The sequence below is a fragment of the Micromys minutus genome, assembly GCF_963924665.1.
Source record: "Micromys minutus genome assembly, chromosome: 24".
Lineage (NCBI taxonomy): Eukaryota > Metazoa > Chordata > Mammalia > Rodentia > Muridae > Micromys > Micromys minutus.
In genome coordinates this window covers 44,972,660-44,992,758 of record NC_137959.1, presented here as the reverse complement: position 1 = coordinate 44,992,758, position 20,099 = coordinate 44,972,660, and the positions used below count along the sequence as shown (strand labels likewise).

At 43.1% G+C, this 20,099-nt stretch overlaps 1 protein-coding gene across 4 annotated transcripts in view; it reads left to right on the top strand.

The window, feature by feature from the left end:
* Positions 1-489: 489 nt before the first annotated feature.
* ANKRD11 (ankyrin repeat domain containing 11) overlaps positions 490-20,099 on the top strand; it is a 150,076-nt gene continuing 130,466 nt past the window's right edge. For all 4 annotated transcript variants that reach the window (XM_080936808.1, XM_080936809.1, XM_080936807.1 and 1 more), the window contains exon 1: positions 490-778. The gene's annotated coding sequence lies outside the window, so the exon portion shown is untranslated. The remainder of the gene's footprint in view (positions 779-20,099) is intronic.

Sequence of the window (20,099 nt, the reverse complement as noted above, 5' to 3'; positions counted from 1 at the left end):
CACATTTTCTCGAAGCTCACGCATGCTTACAGGAGACAAACGACCTCCGGACCGCAGTCTAAGGCCAAACAGTACAGCACATCTCTAACTTTCCGGCTCCTTCGACAACAACCTTGTTTCCAGACCGCGTTCTCATCACTTCCGGCACTGAGTAAGGCCAGTCGTCCTATTCCGTAGCGCAAGACCCACCCTCTTGGCAGGGTGGGCAGCCAATCTAGCTGCTTTTTCCGCCTGTGTCTCGCGTGCACGGATGCCAATCTCCCCAGGACGTCTTTCTAGTCCCGCCTCATACCTGTTACGGAAGCCGTCAGGCCGTCTGAGACCTTTCACCCCAGCATCGCATTTCCTCTCCGACGTGACGTAAGCGGCCCCTGCCGCTCTGCGGGGCGGGCCAATGGCGGTGGCGGATACGGCGAGCCAATGGGCGGGAGCCTCTCATGCGGCCGGCGCCCGCCGCAGCCACCGCTGGGTCCTGGAGCCAGAGGCCGCCCGCGACAGAGCGCGATGGACCGAGGGCCCCAGCCGGGGAGGCGCCGCGGCGGAGTCCGCGGCCAGACGCCCCCGCAGTAGTGTCCGCGCGAGCGCCGCGGCTCCTCGTGAGCTTCTGTACGCCGAGGGCGGGCTTGCATCCCGCCGGCCCAGCACTCGCCGCAGCCTACAGTCCGCGCGCCGACGCCGCCTTCCCGCCCGGGCCGCGCGGCCCGGGAAACGCGGCCGCGGGCTGCATGGGCAGCGCCCGCGCCCCGCCGCCGTTCCGCCGCGTCGCCCTCGGAGCCGGGTGAGAGGCGCCGAGGACCTGGGGGTGGTGGTCGGTGCGGGCGTCGGGCGTTCCTGCGGCCTTGCGGCCTGCAGGCCTCCTCCGCTGCCCGACGCCGCGGGTGCCCCGGGGCGGGCCGTGCGCCGCGAGAGGCTGGTCGGTGGGCCGCGGGGGTCCTGCGAGCGGCCATGAGGGGCTGAGGGCGGGCTCGGAGGCGAGCCTCAGGGGTCGAGTGGCCGTGAGAGGCTGAGGAAGGGCTCCGGGGCGGGCCGGGGCGGCCGTGAGGATCGAGGGCGGGCCTTGATCTAGGGCGATGGTGCGTTAGTGGGTCCCGGGACGCTGTGAGGACGACGGCGAGCTCCTTGGGGTCCCTGGGGTCCTCAGTGGCGCGGGGCGCCGACCTCTGACCCTCGGGAGGGGCGCCGTCGCCGGGCTGGTGGTAGTTGTTATTCCCAGCGTCCCTATTATTATCGTGTTTTGAAATGGGAGCAGGCGGCCCTCGGGCTGCGAGCCGAGCCGGAGGGGGCGGGCGAGCCGGGGACCTGGAGCTGCGGGGTGCGGAGGCGCGCAGGCCCGAGTGGGGGCAGGAATGCGGGGCGGCGGGGGGCATCTGGGGGAGGGGAAGGCGGGACTGGGGGGAGAGTGGGAGGAAAGCGGAGTAGGCGACGGCCGCAGGAGCAGCCTTTGGCCTCAAGGAACAATGTGAGACGTTGCCTGAAATGTTAATTTCCGTTCCTCATTTCATCATCCCCTGGCAAGGCGGTAGCTGCGAGAGTGTGTGTGTGTTTGTGTGTGTTTGTGTGTGTGTGTGCGCGGGCGCGCGCGCCCCCGTGTGTGTGTGTGTGTGTGTGTGTACATGTGTTCAAGGTTGGTCCTGCCACATGGATTCAGCCCCCTCACAGACGGATGTACGGTTCAGTTCCTATGTATGTAGCTTGGTGTGGAGTTTAATTTTTTTCTCTAGGCCTTGTCTTTACCTGGTGTTCAGTAGGGTTTTCTGTTTTTGTTATGTTTCTGGATAGCTCGTTCAGCATAACCGCTTACAGGGGTTTGGAAGACTGGTGAAGGTTAAGTTGGTTCACAGTAAGGCTATATGCTCTGACATCTGGCTGTTATGTGTATAGTGCTTATGTTTCATAGTAGTTTCTGTAGTTATGAGAACTTTTATACCCACTTGGGAAATCTGGGTAGTTTTACAAATTTTCAGGTAGAAAAATTGTTTTGTGCCTATTTGGTGAGTTTTCTGTGGTCCTGAGAACACTCCCTAACGTTCCATTCAACTAGATAAAAGGGCACAATTGTATGTATATAAAGTCTTACTTAGGCTATTGGGTCATCTGTGGGGGATGAGGAGACTTACTAACTCAGCAAAGACTAGTTGAGAATGGGTTGTGGAAAAAGCTATCGAAACGGTTACAGTGTTTGGTGTGTGCGATCCTGGTCAGTGGTATAATTTAGACGGTTCCATGGTAGAGTCTCTGAGAAAGGTACTTGTTGCCCTAAGACTTTTCCCTCTGTGTCTCTGTCTCTGTCTCTCTCTACACTGGCTGCTCTGTAGACCTAGAGTTCTGTTTGTGTCTTTTGAAATGATTGCACAAACACTCCGATGTCACTTTGCAGCTATACTTAAGACGGAAAAATGCCTTGCTTAACTTTGATTGTGACCCTTGAATTGGATCTCCATATAGCTGGTGTTTCCTCCCCCACACTCCATTCAGCTGTTCTCCTTTCTGTAGTTTCACGCTTAAGAGCAGGATCTCATGTGATAGGCTGGCCATCCTGAATGGAATGGGATGGGAGGGAACAAAGGCCAAGTTGCTATGACATTTTTCTCTTCTTTGTGCTTGCCTCGTGCATTCCTTGAAAAGCAACCCAAAAGATACTGCTAAATTTGACCTTAACTTGATTCTTTCAGGAGTGTTTTTCTTTCTTGTCTTCTCTTTGTCTTCCTGTGGTAAACAATATACATCAAAATTTACCAGAAGTTCCCTTAAAGTGTCATCTAGTGTAGACTTCCTCACTAGAATGTCTCACTTACCGGTCTAACTTTGTACCAGCCTTGGAGCTTGCATGTTTCTGTTAGATTAGCCATGTTAATCATGCTGCTCTAGCAGAGCCTCACTAAACCAGATGGGCTATGATGACTAGTGGCTGTCATGTTAGCTATAATTACAGTGTTGTTCAGTGACAGGAACTTTGTACGAACAGGGTTAGAGAAACTATGCTGTATGTATTTAAAGATTTTTTTTTCTAGAAGCTTTGTATGTGTGCTTTGGATACCTAAGAGGAGGGTTGTTTTGCATATTGGCAGTGAGCCCATCATCAATTAAATAACATAATTAGAAAGCATCAGTAAATGCTGGTTCAGAGAATAATCTGCATTTGTTGCCAAAATAAGTGTTTTGATCTGTCCATTACCCCATGTAAGGCCCTTCATCCCTCAAATGGCAAGTGTAATGGATGAGCTTCTCGTAATAGCGAGATACTTGCTAGTTAATAGGTGAAAACGATGATGCATGGCGTGTGTACCCGCGCGCTGGGGCGGGTTATTACTGCAGCTTAGGCCGCTCTCTGAGACTCAGCATGGCTCTTGTGATAACTTTAAACAAAAATCGAATAAACTCACATCACTAGGAGTTATTGTCTTGAAATGTTTTCAGTATGTGTTCTCATTTAAATTTCAAATGGAATTTCTGTCTAATTCAGCTTTCTCAGTTTGGTCTTGATGCTATATGAAAGAGGGTGTCAGTCCTCAGCTCCGGAGCTCAGGCGGTTGGATAGTTGGCTTGGAAGGCCTTGTAGGCCTAGAAGGTGATGCAGTTTGATGGCTGCCTCGTTAATCCCTATAGATACTCTGATTCTTAGGTGGCTAAGCTAGACTAAAATTCAGCTTTGTATTTAAGTGTCAGTTTTTGCTATTCTGTATTTTTAAAATTATCATTTAATTATCCTGTTCAGTTTTTCTTGTAGTTCATTTTTAAACACACCAAAAACCTCTTTTTCGGCAGTCTTGAGTAGCCCACACTGGCCTTTGAACTTCTTTTCCTCCCATCACTCCCAATGCTAGGATGTTACAGGCAAGTGCTAACACCCAGGCTTTCTGGACACCTAGCTCCTCGAGTAATATTAAAAATATGATAGAGCTACAAATACTGTTATGATAAGCATCAAAATGATTATTGTGAGTGGGTGAATTCTCACACCAGAGCTTGGGGGTGGGATCTGGTGAATGGGGAGTTCAAGGTCATGGTTGTCTACATAGCAATTTACAGGCTATTGTGAACTCAAGATTTTGCCTCGGAAAACCAAAACTAGGGCTGGTGAGATGGCTCATCCATCCTATAAAGTGCTTTCTGCCAAGCCTGATGACCCGACTTTTATTCCCAATTCCTACACAGTAATGAGAACTGATTTCCTCATGTTTTCCTTTGACTTTTTCATGCTTTCAATGGCACAGGGCCCCAAGATAGATAAGGTAGTATTCAAAAGAGGAAAAGAACAAAACAAAATGCAAGCCTTTAACAACCCCCACATCCCAGACAAACCCAACAACAAACTTTGATTCTGTGACAAGCTTGTGTTGAGATTCTTGTTAAGAGTAGGGACCATGCCTTCTGATTTTTAGGTTGGAGATCAGGTTTTCTGCTTGGGCTCTGTCGTGACATGCTTGTCTGCTGATGAGGAAGCACACATTAGAGTCCTGCACTACCTTCTCTTTATGTTTCAGTTCCTCTTAATGAGATTTCTGTCTTCCTTCTTTCCCTCCTTTTAAGAAATTTATTATTTTATGTGTATTGGTGTTTTGCCTGTATGCATGTCTGTGTGGGGGTTATGGACAGTTGAGAGCTGCTTCTGGTTGTTGAGAATTGAACCCTGATCCTCTAGAAGAGCAGCCCATGCTTTTACTGATGTGCTTACTAGCTCTTTTCTCTTTCCCCTCCTCTTTCCTCCCTTTCCTCTCTTCTCTTGTCTTGCCCTTTCTTCTGTGACAAGGTCTTAAGTATATCCATACTGTGTAGCAGAGAATGACCTTGAATTTCTGATCTTTCTGCTTTCAGGGTACTACTAGGATAACTGTTATGTATTGCCACACCCTGTTTATTCCAGGGCTGTTTGCAAGCTATGGAAGCAGCTTCTTCCTGATTGAGATCCCTAGCCCCTCCCACTCTAGCCCGCCCTCTTTTGGGTTCCCCTCCCTCCCACTGGGTTTCTCTGTAGCCATGGTTGTCCTGGGACTTGTCCAGGCTGGACTCAAACTAGGATTAAAGACCTGTGCTGCCCTGCTCAGCTGGACAGGCTCTTACATAGCCAAGCTGCTCTGAACCGACTGCACAACTGAGGGCTATCTTTTTATTTTGAAAACTAAATTTATTTATTTGTGTAGTAGCCAAAGATCCTTGAGTCCCCTGGGTCCTTCTGTCTCATCTACTTAAGTGGGGAGATACTAACTAGGTCTGGTTGATACTAGAACTTCTTTTTTTTTTTTTTTTTTCCTTTTACAACTCAGGTTTGTTTGTTTTTTTTTAATATTTATTTATTTATGCATATGAGTACACTGTAGCTGTCTTCAGACACACCAGAAGAGGGCATTGGCTCCCATTACAGATGGTTGTGAGCCACCATGTAGTTGCTGGGAATTGAACTCAGGACCTCTGGAAGAGCAGTCAGTGCTCTAACCACTGAGCCATCTCTCCAGCCCAGATACTAGAACTTCTTGATCAGCCCTCTTAAGGAAAGTATCTTTCCCCATTTTGTTATAGCCACATAGAACTTAACAAAAATAAACTTAATCAATTATGTAATACTTATTTGATGTGTTGCTCCTGTCTTTACCCAACTCCAGAGTTATGGTTGTGTGCTTTAGTAAGCTAGGGAATGAGTGACTTCACTGGTAACACTGCCCAGCTCCAAGTGTCACAGGACAGTAATAGAATTGGTTCAAGAAGTAGTTGTGGAATTGTTTAGAGCACACGTTTCAACCTATGACCCCTTTGGGGGTTGATTTCACAGGAGTTGCCAAAGATCATCAGATTTTTACATTATAATTCATAATAGTAGCAAATTACAATTATAAAGTATGAAGGAAAACTTATGTTTGCGGGTCACCACAACATGAGCTGTATTACAGGTCAGGATTAAGAAGGCTAAGAACCACTGGTTTAAATCCTATATATGGGAGCATATGAATGATTCTGATCTGTGAACTTGACTGGCTGGAAATTCTATGTGCTTCAGCAGCTTCCCCATTTGTCTTTGTACAAACTTGACTTTGTAGGATTAGCTGAGGACTAGGGTGTGGGTTTCACATTTGGTATAGAATAAGAGAAAGACATTTAAGGGGGAAGGTTATTTATTTTGTTTTATTTTTTTGAGGGAAATATACCATAGTGGAGTTGCATGTTTTTGTTCTCCCTTGTAGCCTTAGGTTTCCTTTCTTTTTGAAACTAGGTCTCATGTAACTCAGGGTGACCCCTGGCTCCTGCTCCTCTAGTTGTGGAATGTTAGGATTACAGGTGCATTCTGCCATGAGAAGCCTCAAGTCAGTCTGTATGTGCACATGTTGTCTTTCACTACATACATACATACATACATATTTACAATCTTGTTTTTATTATCTGTATGTGGTTGTTTGTCTGCATGTATGAAAGTGCACTTCTTGACATTCCTGAGGCCCATGGAGGTCAGAAGAATGTGTCAGTCATATCTTTTGGGAACCAAAGTTATGGACAGTGACAAGCCACTGTGTGGATGCTGGGAACTGAACTTGGGTCCTCTGTAGGCGCAGCAAGTGCTCTCTCTTACTGCAGAGTTATCATTCCAGCTCCGGGCACATAGTCTTATGTTTTTTAAATTTCAATTTTAATTTTTGGCTGGGATGTATTAGCTCTGAAGTCTGTCTCCTGTCTGCCTGCTCTAGGCATTGATTTCTGATTCCTCTGTGAAATGGGGTGGGAGATTGTTTAATATTTTAATGTTTTTGTTCTATTTATCTATCCATCAGTCTATCTTATCAGACAGCTTCTTTATGTAGCTCTCCCTGGCTATCCTGGTATCCTGGAGTTCGGTCTGGAGACCAGGCTAGCCTGGAATTTAAAGATTCACCTACTCTCCCAAGCTCTGGGATTAAAAGAGGAGTGTGCCACCATCACCCAATGGCAAAAGTTATTTTTTTTTAAAAATTTTATTTATTAAGATCTTGTTTTTGTATATTTAGGCTGATCTCAAACTTGAGCTTGGCTTGCCACAGCTTTCTGAATGCTTGCATTACAGATGTGTACTAAGAGTAGAAGTTTGTTTTTGAGAAGAAAATTATGTTTGGAGTTCTTGGTTTTGGTAAGTGGGCTGGGTTTGTTTGGTTTAATCATTTGGGTGATGGAGGAGAAGGGAGCCTTTGGATGTGGTTTGAACCATTTATACAAAATTCTATATTTGAGAAACCTACAGTTCTATAGCTGATTCTGTGAGTAAAGAATTAAGTGGATTTTTTTTTTAGTATAAATATCTATCTATGAGATTGTTTAGAAGCTGAAAGTTTTGTGGATAGTCAAGGCCATGGGGTGACTCTGCTCTTCTAAACCCCAGGCTGTGGTGCTCCAGAATAGGGATCTCCTTGGGGACAGGTGCTGTTTGAAAGGCATTGCCTTCAATGGCTGGCTAAGGCCAAGCCTTAAAGCTTCTAGTCTTGTTCCGGCATGATTGTAAAGCAATCACATATATCTGTTTATTAATAGAAAATGTTGTTTTTTATTTAAGAAAACAAAAACATTTGACCATTTAAATAGTGTTTTTAGACTTCAAGGTTAAGCAAGACTGCACAAAATATTTTCCCTCATTGCTAAGTGAAATTTGGAAAATGATCTTGGGTTAAATGTAGCTGAATCCTGTGCTCTCTTCATGTCTATGAGCTCTGTCCTCTGTACTCCAAAGTTCCTCCCAAAAAGGTGATGTTAGGAAAGGGCAAAATTGAGATTTAATTTGTAAATGTTTAATAGCTGTTATAGCAGATTTTCATCTAAAATACACCAAACATCTGTTTTTTCCCCTTCCTCAAACAGGAAGAGAAATACTGAGGAAGTTTATTGCTTGTCTTAGCAAGTTATTAATATTGGGGCCTGGAAGATGGTCCATTGTTAAGGGTATTGGCTGCTCTTGGAGCCAATGACATTTTCCTTTCTTAGCACCCACATGGTGGCTTACAGACACCCTTAACTCCAGTGTCAGGCAATGCCTCACAGGGCATCAGACACACAAGTACTGCACATACACAAAAATTAAAAATAAATTGATTTTTAAAAAGTTATGCTGGGTGCACACCTTTAATTACAGCACTTGGGAGCCAGAGCCAGAGGGATCTCTGAGTTAGAAGCCAGCCCAGTCTACAGAGTGAGTTCCAGGGCAGCCACAGCTACCCAGAAAAACACTGTCTCAAAGAATCCAAATAAGAAGAAGAAGAAGAAAGAAAAGAAGAATGTTGTAGTTTTCCATTGCCTTCCTGAGTAGCCTAGGCCCTTGTACATGCTAGGAAAGTGCTCTGCCACTTGGTTGCACCCCCAGCCCTCTTCACCATGTTTTAAGTGTGGTTTGTACATCCTGTAGAACAGGAAATAAGACCTAAAAAACCGCCAAAACAACATTTTTGAAAGAATTAACCTAAAAACCTATCACTGGAGGTGAAAACACTAGCTGCTCCTCCAGATTACCCGTGTGTGATTCTGGCACTTACACAGAGGCTCACAGCTCTAACTCCAGGTCACAGATGGTGGTCTAGGTACCAGGCACCCACTTGGTACATGGAGACTTAGATAACAGGCAGAAAACACTCATATATATGCAGGCATACATGTGAGTATGATTATTTATGTTTATGGCTGTTTTCTCCACACGTACATTTGCACACCAGAAAAGGGTTTTAGGTCTCATGGCACTACAGTTATAGACAATTGTGAACCACCTTGTGAGGACTTGCAGTTTAACTCAGGACCTCTGGAAGAATAGCTATTGCTGTTAATGTGTAAGTAGTCACCAAGATGGCTGGCTAAAAGATATGTAGAGCAAGGAAAACTTTTCTGGTGGTTACATAGAAGAAACTTGAACTTTTAGGAGGCTGAAAAATTATTGATAACTTGCATTGTCATTACTCCAGAACCTCAAGATTCAGAATATAAGTGTTTAGATATTGTGAAGGATATGTTTTCTTCCCCTTACCCTTTTTTGGTGTATAGTGTGGGAAGTGGTATAAGACAGGATCTGACTGGCTTGGAACTTGTTTTGTAGACCAGGCTGGCCTTGAACTCACAGATTTGCTTGCTTGTCTCATGCCCTTCAGAGCTTAATGAATGTGCTAGTGCTATGCTTTGTTTGTTTGCTTGTGGTTCTGGGCCCCCAATTTTAATTGTGTGTGTGTGAATGCAGATGATAGTGGTGTCAGCCATCTTCGTCTGTGCTGGGATTGAACTTCGGTCCTCTGGAAGAAAACTGTGTTCCTAAATGTGCTCAATCATCTCTCTAGCACCCTTTGTAGAAATTTTGGGACATTAAAAAAAAAATTTTTTTAAAGACAAAAATTGGGTGTGTTTTGTGCCAGGGCTTGGATTTTGCAGTTCTGTCTGCTCTCTGTCTCCTGAGTATGGGGTTACAGGTCTGTGTTGCTGGACTTCACTCAGCATTTGTGTGTGTGTGTGTTTAAGGTATGTGGGGTGTATGTATATCACAGCACATGTGTGAACTTCAGAGGAACTTGTGGGTTCTGGGGATTGATACTTAAGGCTTGATACCAAGCACCTTTATCCATTTGAGTCATCTCATTAGCCCTCTGTGTGAAACTTAGGTAATTGGTCTGTGCATTCCCTTACAGCTTAATTAGTTTAGACAGAAGTAACATTTAATGAGATTACATGTAGAGAGCCTTTATACACAAAGCAGTTATCCTGCTTCTGGTAAACTTGAATGATCCTTTCTCTTCTTAGTGATGGGTCTTGTGGACTCTAGGCAAGGGCTCTACTTTACTTTTACTTCTTAGCTACATTCTCAGCTGTGGTGCCTACTTCCTCCCTTTGGTTTTTTTTTTTTTTTTTTTTTTTTTGGGTGGTGGTGGTATTGTGTGTTGAACTCAGGGCATGCTGGGTAAGCATTTTACTCCTGATTTATACTATTCCAGTCCTTTATTTTTGCTCCTTTCCCATTTGTGTTTTGAAGCATTGTCTCTATGCCAGATCGGCTTCAATGTAATTGTAGATGATCCTGAACTCTGATCCTCCTACCTATCTCCACTTCTGTAGTGCTGGTTTTATAGGTATGCACCACCATGCTTAGTTTATGCAGTACTGGGAATTGAACCCAAGGCCTCATGCACACTAGGAAAACACTTGACCAGCGGATGAATTAAGCTACATTCCAGCCCCACTTACACTTCTTTTTCTTCTTCTTCTTCGTCTTCTTTTTTTTTTAGACAGTCTATTGTACATATCCCTGGCTGCCTTGGAACTCACTGTATAGATCAGGCTACTCTCAAACTCATAGAGAATCATCTTCCTTAAGGAAGAAAAGGTTTACTTCATCCTGTGGGTCCAGAAACTTAGTCCATAATGACAGCTAAGGCGTGGCATAACCGCAGGAACAGGGAGCAGAGAGATAATCCACACACAGTAAGCAGAAAGGAAAAAATAGAAAGTAGGGTGAGATTATTATAGATTCTGAAAGTTAGTCTTTAGTGACATACTTCCTCCAGCAAGGTTAGACCCAGAGGTTCCATAACCCCCCCAAACAGCATGACCAGCCGAAAACTCAGTGTTCAGATTCAAGTGCCTGTGAAGACACTTTACATTTAAACCACCACAAGGTCCATTGTTTTACTAGTTTGATAGTGAAAATGTCTCTTTAGGATATATTCATTTCTGCCAGATGGTTTACAGTCTTCTATCCTAAAAGCCAGCTGAAGCATGTCTGCAGCACTGAGCTCTGTTCCCTGTCACTTTATTACTATGTGCATTTGTGTGAGGTGCATGGATGGTGAAGTCAGTTCTCTCCTGCTGTAGATTCTGGGGAATCAACTAAGGTTAAAGGTCATCAGGCTTGTGTGACAAACACTTTTGTGAGCCATTCACTGACACTTGATTTTGGACCTAGCTGGGTACTCATGTTATTCCTCCACAACTAATGAACAACCTTAATTTCTTATTCAACCTAAGCTAAAGGATCTAGATGCTATTTGTTTTGTGCGTTCTGTATGCCACACTGTACTCTGCTTGGCATAAGGGCTCGAGTAGCTCTGGTCTGTGATTTACATTCTGGAGGGAAAAATGGGAAGCTTACTTCAGAAGAGGAAACAGTGTTCAGGAAAGGGACAGGTGGAGGTCAGAGAAGCCTCAAAGTGGTCAAGCAGGACCTCCTGTGTACTTCAGAAATGTTAACATTAGGAGCTCTTATTTATGTCCAAGACAGTTAGTAGGGAGTTAGAGACTTTGGATATTTGCTCACAAAGTTCTAATAAGTCAGTACAAAATGTAAACCAAGACATTTGAGAGGTAGAGACAGGCTGGAGAGATGGCTCAGCCATTAAAGGCTAGGCTCACAACCAAAAATATGAGTGTTAGACTTTGAGTAGTTGCAGGAGCCTGAGGTGTTATAAAGAGTATAGAGACCCTGTGTATTCAGACATGTGTGAATTCATCTTGGGTTTAGTTGTATTTTCTGTCTCCTGTATTTTATTTCTGTTTGTCAGTACATAGGTAATTAATGTTTGCTTGAAAGAGAGTTCTGCCTTTACAAAAGCTTCTGTAAGTCTGAGAAAATGGTAATGGGGGCAGGACATAATATTTTATGTAAGAAACATTTAACATATTTAATCTAGACCGGATTTAATAGTGAGCTCTGCCTCTGAAGTGTGGAATCTAAGGCATGTGCTGCTGCCACGTGCAACCAAGTAGGGCTTTGTAAGGAGCTGTGGCTCACTGGGACTGTTGACACCTCAGTGACTGCTGGGCCCAGAATGACTCAGCTCCTAGGCCGGTAGGCAGGAGAAACAGCAGCATACAGTGCATGTTATCTTTTAAGTCTTATTTGTGTGTGCATATGTATGTGTGTGTATATATATATTTTTTATTTTATTTTATTTTATTTTTTAGACAGTCCCCACTGAGTAGCTCTGGCTGTCCTGCAACTCACTTTGTAGATCAGATTTGCCTAGAACTCACAGAGGTCTGCCTGCTTCTTTGGAGTGTTGGGATTAAAGGCATAAGCCATTTTTATTTTAAAAATAAATCATTTATTTTACCTTATGAGTATGAAGGCTTTCCCTGCAGGTATGAATGTGTGTACCTGGTGTCCAAGGAGGTCAGAAAGGGTATTGGATCCCACGATACTGAAGTTAGAGGGGGTGTCGAGCCTCTTGTGTGTTCTGAAAATCTAACTAGGGTCCTCTGCAAGAGTAGCAAATGTTAACTGCTGAGCCAATTTAAACATTTTAAAATGTAAAAAAAAATTTTTTTTCTGGAATAGTCCAAGTAACACTTTCAGACTGTAAGAGGGCACTATAAATATGGCAGTTTGACATTGCTGAAGTGCCAGCTGCTCTTGAAGGAGCTGTGGGATGCACTCCGGTCTTTATTTTTATGTAAAGCTGTTCCAGAACTGTTTCTCTGTTCCAACAATGTCACATCTTATTTCCACGAGAGTTTGCTTTCTGCTGTTTATTTCGTCACAGTTGCTAGCTAGCACTGCTGTCTTTAGACTCCTGAATCCTCTTGGGGGACCAGGGTAGGTTGCCCTTGAGTCACAGAGCTCTGATACAGTGAGAATGGAGAGAGAAGGGCCCTGGAGGCAGGCTGCCCTGCTTGTTTGTTTTTTTTAATTAATTAATTATTATTATTATTATTTTTGGTGCCCGACTTAAAAATAAGCGGGCCTATCAAAGCTGTTTAGTTTTGAAGTGTTGGCAGCTGGGGATGAAGTCATCCCTGGACTGTTAAGATATAAAGGAGACAACCTGCCTCCATTCTCAGACTCTGAGACCAGTGTTGTCTAAAACCTAAACAATTATGGAACATTAAATAGTAGATTCAGGGAATTGTATATTTAATATTGTGGTACTGGCCTTTACTTTTGAAAATGGGACTTCTTATTGGGGGAAATTAGAAGGTAGGTTGTAGGTGTGAAGTGGGAGTGGAGAGATTTGTAGCACATGCAGTAATTTACTGGTGGTATGTGGTATGTTTTCTTTGTGTATAGCCTGGTGTGTGGGTGTTACTCCCAGCTCACATTTATGCTAAAAGTGACTTATCCAAACTGGGTATAATGCTTTATGCCGGCAGTCCCAGGGATGCCACTAGTTTGGGGCCAGCCTTATAGTAAGACACAACTCCCTAAATGCTCTATTCCCCCAAAACCCAGTAAATAAAACACACATGCAGAGATATTCTAGTGAGTAGTTGGAACTCCTATTCATTATCAACAGGATATTCTTTAGACTGCCTATGTAGATATTTGCCATTGGTGGCTAAGTTCCATGACCTGTGAATATAGCTGTCCCTTAATAGGATGTGGAGGTGATAGAAAATCACACAGAACATGAACTAGATAGCTCAGTGGGTAGGGGCTTTACCATCAGCCTTGATGATCTGAGTTCAGTCCTTGACCCCACAGGATGGAATGAGAGAACTGGCTTCCTCAGATTTGTCCTCTGACAGCAAGATGTGCACCTTGTCACTGCATACTCCCCCATTAACAAACAAGAAATAGAGATTACACATTCACAATTTTCTTGAGCCTAGCATGTAACTCAGAGTAGTCTCTCACTGAATAGTCGATACTGGTGTGAGTTCCTTCTCCCTCTTCCTTCCTGTTACTTCTAGGGGCTTATGCTTTAGTATTGAGCTATCTATCCTTAGCCTTTTACTTTGAACATACAGTTATCAAAGGTTGCATGGCCATTTAATGTCCACTTAGGTCCAGAGAGCTTTTGTATGGCTTCATTCTCAAGAATCTTTGGAATATTCAAGATTTTATTTTGTTGAGTGCCAGGGTTGGTAGCACACACTGTAATTCTAGTGCTTGGAAGATTCTAGACCACCTTGGGCTTATTTATTTTATTTTATGGGAGTAAGTGTTTTGCTTGTGTTTATGTATGTGCATTACATGTGCACCTGGTACCTAAAGAGGCCAGAAGAGGATGTCAGACCCCTGACGCCTGGCTGTGAACCACCATTTGTGTAGAGCCATCTGAACCCAACTCCTGCAAAAACAGCAAATACTCTTAATCTCTGAGCCATCTCTCTAGCTCCTTTAACTTTTTTTTTTTTTTAGTTTGTTTTATTTTGTGAAAAACTGAAGAAACAAAACACAAGCACTTTGAGGTCAGAGATTGATGACTTGGTTTTGTTGCTACATAATTTCTTCATCACTCAGACGTTTGAGCAAGGTCAGATTTCAAGTGCAGAAAGCGTGGTGGTGGCCTTGGTGAAGCAAACTAGTTCCTCATTCCCAGAGTACAGACCCGCCTACAGTGAAAATATATTTTAGGTACAGTAGGAATAGCTCGGGGGCGGGGGGGTGTTGTTTCTGTAGAAAGTCCCCCCCCAAGCTATTCTTTGTACCCCCTTAAAAAGAAAGTGGGCTGAAGAGATGGCTCAGCAGTTATGAGCACTGGCTGCTCTTTCAGAGGTTCTGAGTTCAATTCCCAGCAACCACATGGAGGCTTACAACCATTTGTAATGGGATCAGATGCCCTCTTCTCGTGTGTCTGAAGACAGCAACAGTGTAGTCACACATATAAAATAAACAAATCTTTTAAAAAAAGTGTTCAGTGTATTGACATTAGTATTCACTTGTACATATTCTATAAGTGTATATAAATATATGAACCAGTTATTAGATTATTATTAGTTTGCTGGCACATGATTTATTATCTTTTTAGAAAGTGCTTTTTATTTAAAATAAAGTTAATTTAGTGTTGCACACTTGTTTGTATAGAGTTCACAGGACAACTTTCAGTTTTGTGCATCCTGAGAATTGACTTTAGGTTGTTATGCATAGCTGCAGTTGCTGAGCCATCTCTAGCTCTGGAAAGTGAGGTTTTGATGGCATCCATATACTGTAAGATCTATAAGAGAAGTGTAAATACAAGAGACATTTTGCAGCTCTGATGTGTTTGCCAAACACACTTTACCCTTTCCCCCACACCTTTTTTTTCTTCATTGCAGTATTGGGAATTGAACCTGGGGCCTTGCATATTGTAGGTAAGTGCTTAGCCATTGAATTTTTAAAAAAGATTTCATATATATGAGTACACTGCAGCTGTCTTCAGATGCACCAGAAGAGGGCATCAGATCTCATTACAGATGGTTTTGAGCCATCTTGTGGTTGCTGGGACTTGAACTCGGGACCTCTGGAAGAGCAGTCAGTGCTCTTAACCACTGAGCCATCTCTCCAGCCCAGCCATTGAATTTTGACTCTAGCCATCTGTTATTTTTTCCTTCCCTTTTCTCTTTCTTTTTACTTTTTTTTTTTGGAGACAGGGTTTTGCTTGTCACCCTAGCTGGCCTAGAATTCTGATAAGTAGGCCAGGCTGCCATGAACTCACAGTGATCAATGTGCTTCTGCCTCCCATGTTCTGGATAGCGGCATGCACTGCCACACCCTGGCTCATACTGTGCTTTAAACACTTTGTTGGTAGCTGTTCATAGACTAGGCTTCTGCCTGCTACCCCCACTCTTGAAGCCTCATGTGTTTCAGGGAGTTGCTACATCTTGTATTCTAGTCTGTACTTGCCTATGAGTGTCTGTCACATGCTTTTTAACATTGTAAGGTGAGTGCCAGAGTAATGTGAAGCCAAGAGAATGACTTCTATTTAACTCCTGTAGTGACTCAGACCGATTAGAGGAGCAAGGAGAGGCCTGGGACACTGTAGGGAATTCCAGACTGAGGCAAAGGCATGTTAAGGCTGGGGCTGTGGTAGAGTACTTATATGTGAGATTCTAGATTCAGCTCCCAGTGTCATAAAAAAATAACTAAAAGCAAAAATCCATTTGCTATAAATCCTAGAGAATTTACTTCTGGTTTTCATTGTCAATATTTTTATTAGGCTTACTGTAATTATAGAGTATACAGAAGGAATTTTGTGATATACACACACACATATTTATATTGAAGTTGTTGGCACAAGTTGTAGATGTGCAATAATTGCTGTCTTGGAGCCTGGTGGTGGGACACTCCTATAATTCCATCAAAGGGGAGCCAGAGCTATGCAGTTCTCCTGAGTTGGAAGCCACCCTGGTCTACAGAATGAGTTATAGGACAGCCAGGGCTACACAGAAAGCCTGTCTCAAAAAACCATAATCAGCCAACCAACCAACCCCAACTCCTATTCTATGCTAATATGGAGTGTATATGTTGGGTAACTTGTCTGTTGCTGATGGATTTGTTTTCAGTGTTTTACTGTACCAGTAATTTGTATATTTGCTTAAATGTTCTTGCTATTAGTTACATTTCTAGAATTGCTGGGTCAAGGATTATAAATATTTAAAGTTGTGACTTTACCAGATTACTTTGGTTCAAGAGTGTACTGCCTCATGCTCAATGGCCAACGGTATATGAAGGCTTCATTTGTTTTTATAATTTAACCACCTTTCAGATCAACCTACATGCTTCCCTGCTTCCTGATTGTATATGTGCATCTGCACACCCCCCCCCCGTGTGTGTGTGTGTGTGTGGGGGGGGGCAAAAGGCATATAATGGAGCTTGAATTATCAGTGTTGGCAGGAGTTTGGCTTGTTGCTGGGTTTTGGACATGATGTAGTAGTACATTAAGTGTTCTACTTTTAATTTTTTACAGTGTGTTTTTATTTGTGGTAGACACATGTGCAGATAACTCAGAAGCCAGAGGATGTCAGAGCCCCTGGAACTAGAGTTATAGGTGTTTTTGAGTGCTCTGAAGTGGATGCTGTGAAACGAACTTGGGACCTCTGCTTGTCAGTCCCCAACATACCTTTAATCTCAGCACTTTGGAGGCAGAATCAAGAAGATCTCTAAATTTGAAGCCAAACTGATCTACATAGTTTCAGGACAGCTAGGGCTATATAGAGAAACTTTATCTTTAAAAAAAAAAAAACAAAAGAATATTTATTCTTTGACAGTTTCATGCATTACATGATGTGCCCTGATCACATACAATTTAAAGAGTTTATGTATCTTTGTGTTCTGCTTTTCTTGAATTCATTGTGGGTCTGATGCTTGAAATGGGTGCCTAGCTGGTAACCTGCAAGTGAGAGGTTTTGCAATGTTGCATGTTGGGTATTATTTAAATGTTGAAGAGTTCCTGGTTAAGCAGTTGTTATTCACGTTTATCATGAAATTTGTTTGCCACTGTTTAGAATAGTACTTGGGAAAGAAGGGGACATAAAAGCACAAGTGTGGATAGGACCCCTCTTGAGTTCAGTCAGCTTTACTACCAGTGAAGGTCTGGATGGAAGGGAAAGTGTTTCTTAGATAGTCTTCTGGGTTTCGAGAAGTCCAAATGTACTGGGGAGAGAATTGTGCCTATGTCCTGGGCTCTGGCTGGTGGCTGACCATGTGGGCAGTGGTAGGGAAGAGCCTCTTAGGAACCAAACGACAGTTGGTCCTTTGGAAAGAAAGACCTTTTAGGGAGACATCCCTAAAGGCTTTGTGTCTGTGCTTTTGTAACTACTGGGCTGGGGAGCCACGCCTAGTTGAGTCAGGACAGTGTTGTAACTTGCCTGTCCTAACTGGTTGGAGGCAGGTGTGCTGGTTGGATTTGCCTCTCCAGATGTGCCAGGTTTTGGTTTGTATTTTTTTCCTGTTGGCATGTGAATTACATTGTTACATAGCAATTACTTCTCTGTTCTATAAATAGTCTAGAATCAGAGGATAATATGAAATACTAACATTCTTGTTGTAAGAGTTGTGATTCTTTCTGTAAGGGGAGGAGTGACCATCCTGCTTGTGGGTTATTAAGGCTATACCATAGATCATTTTGGTTTGATTTTTTGTTGTCCATTTTTTATTAACAGAAAAAGAGAATATGAATGCATGGATATGGTGTGCATATGTCACAGCTTGTGTATGGAGGTCAGAGGACAACTTGGGAGAGTGAGTTCTCTCGTTTCACAATGTGTGCTCTGGGGATTGACATCTGGCTACAAATGCTATCTTGCCAGCCCCTTTGTACATGTGTTTGTGTGATTGGTTGAAGTACCTAGTTGGATTTTCTTTCTTTCTTCTTCTTTTTTTCTTTTTTTCTTTTGCTCTTGAGACAGGGTTTTATGTAACTGGCTGTCCCGGGCTCACTGTGTAGACCAGGTTGGCCTCAAAATCATGGATTCATTCATCTACCTACTTCTGATTATCCAGTGATTGGATTAATTAAAGCCCATGGTGGGCACCATGCCCAGCCAAAACAACTCTTAGTCTCATGTAGCTCTGGCTGTCCTCAGTCTTTATTTCAGGGAAACTGGCTTTTAAGCATTTGGTCCTTCTACCTCTACTTCCCGAGTATTGGGATGATGGATGTGTGCCACCACGCATAACTTTGTGATTTTTTTTTTCTAAATAGAAGTGTTTATTGCGGGGCTGGAGAGATGGCTTGGTGGTTAAGAGCACTGACTGCTCTTCCAGAGGTCCTGAGTTCAATTCCCAGCAACCACATGGTGGCTCACAACCATCTGTAATGGGATCTGATGCCCTCTTCTGGAGTGTCTGATGATGGCTACAGTGTACTCACATGCATTAAATGAATAAATCTTAAAAAAAAAAAAAGAAGTTTATTGCTCATAATTAATTTTCATATTTCTGATGTGAATGACTGATTTGAATTGATGGTAAAATCAGTTTCATGTGGGTGGTAAATTCAAAATTAGCATTAATGTTATAGATACTGTCTGCTTGGTTCTTTGTCCAAATTCCTTGTCCAACTTCAATATTTCATTGTAATAGAGAATTCATGTAAAGCTGGGTGTTTTATACTTTCTTTCTGGTTGCTATAGAAACAGTTGAGGTGTTAGTGACTGCTAATGCAGTGCTAGGTTATAGACCTTTAAAATGGAGCTTCTCCACTCTACTGGAGTATCAGGGCTTGAGGAGTGTAAGGGTGCAGCATGGTCCTCTTATCACCTGTTTGCTCACAAGAACATCAGAACCTGTAATTAGAAAGAAGTGATGTTTCTCTCCTTATCTCAGTGCTGTTTGTCAGCTCTGTCCTCTAGTTGATTGCTTATGACTTTTTTTCCAGGGAGTTAGTTTGTATCTCTAGCTCCAGTGGCCATTCATTCATTCAAAGATTTTATAGCTTTTCTCTTTTCTGTAAGATAATCTTGCAGAGAAAGCAATAAGTAGAGTCTGTTGAAAAATGACTTCATAAATAGCATGGTAAAATTAGTTCTCAGTTGTGAAATTTCCCACTAAGCCATTTGTCCCTCTGTACTACCCAGGATTGGAAAAGAAGGCAGGGATAGCCTTGTACAAACTCTGTCCAGTGTCCATTCAAGAAAGAAGAGAGAAAATTAGCAAGAGTTGAGTTCATCTCCATGAATTCTTGTTTATGGACAGTTCTGAGCTGCACTGTGGATGCTGGGAATTGAATCCTGAACCTCTGTCTGGAAGAGCGGTCAGTGCTCTTAACCACTGAGTCATCTCTGCAGTGCTCTGATTGACTTGTTTTTGAGTCAGGGTTTCTCTCTGTAGCCCTGGCTGTCCTGGAACTTGTTCTGTAGACTAGGCTGGCCTCAAATTCAGAGATCCACTTGCCTCTGGGCCTAAAGGTGTCTACCACCACCGTCGGACTTTGCATTTATTTAATTAATTATTACTGTGCATGGGGTGTGTGTGTTCGTGCATGCGTGCCTGCGTGTGGAGGTCAGAAGACAAATTTGGGGAATTAGTTCTCCCATTTGAGTTTGAACTCTGGTGGTCAAACACCTTTTACCTGCTCAGCCATCTTGCTGTACTTTAAATATTAAAAATTTTTTGAATTTTAGTTGATGAGTTTTTGGGTCATTATGTGTTTTTTGGAAGTTAAAGCTGGTGGTATATTTTAATTTGTAAATTAATACTCTTAAACTTATATTTAAAAAACCAACAACAACCCTTGGACTATAGTAATTGTTTGAAGCTATGAGGTAGTTTATAATGAAGTTGGTAAGATGTGCACCAGCAGTAGATTGTGTTCTGATGTTCTGCCCTTGGGCCAGTGCCTGGAAGGTGGGTGTCCCTTTGGCTGTTTATGCTAATGTAGTTTGTGTATGGAAGGTGGCTGCAGGAAAGATCGCCAAGACTTGTTTGGATATGTGGCATGGGGGTGTGTTTGTTTTAAGCTGCTGTGTGATGAGTTACAATT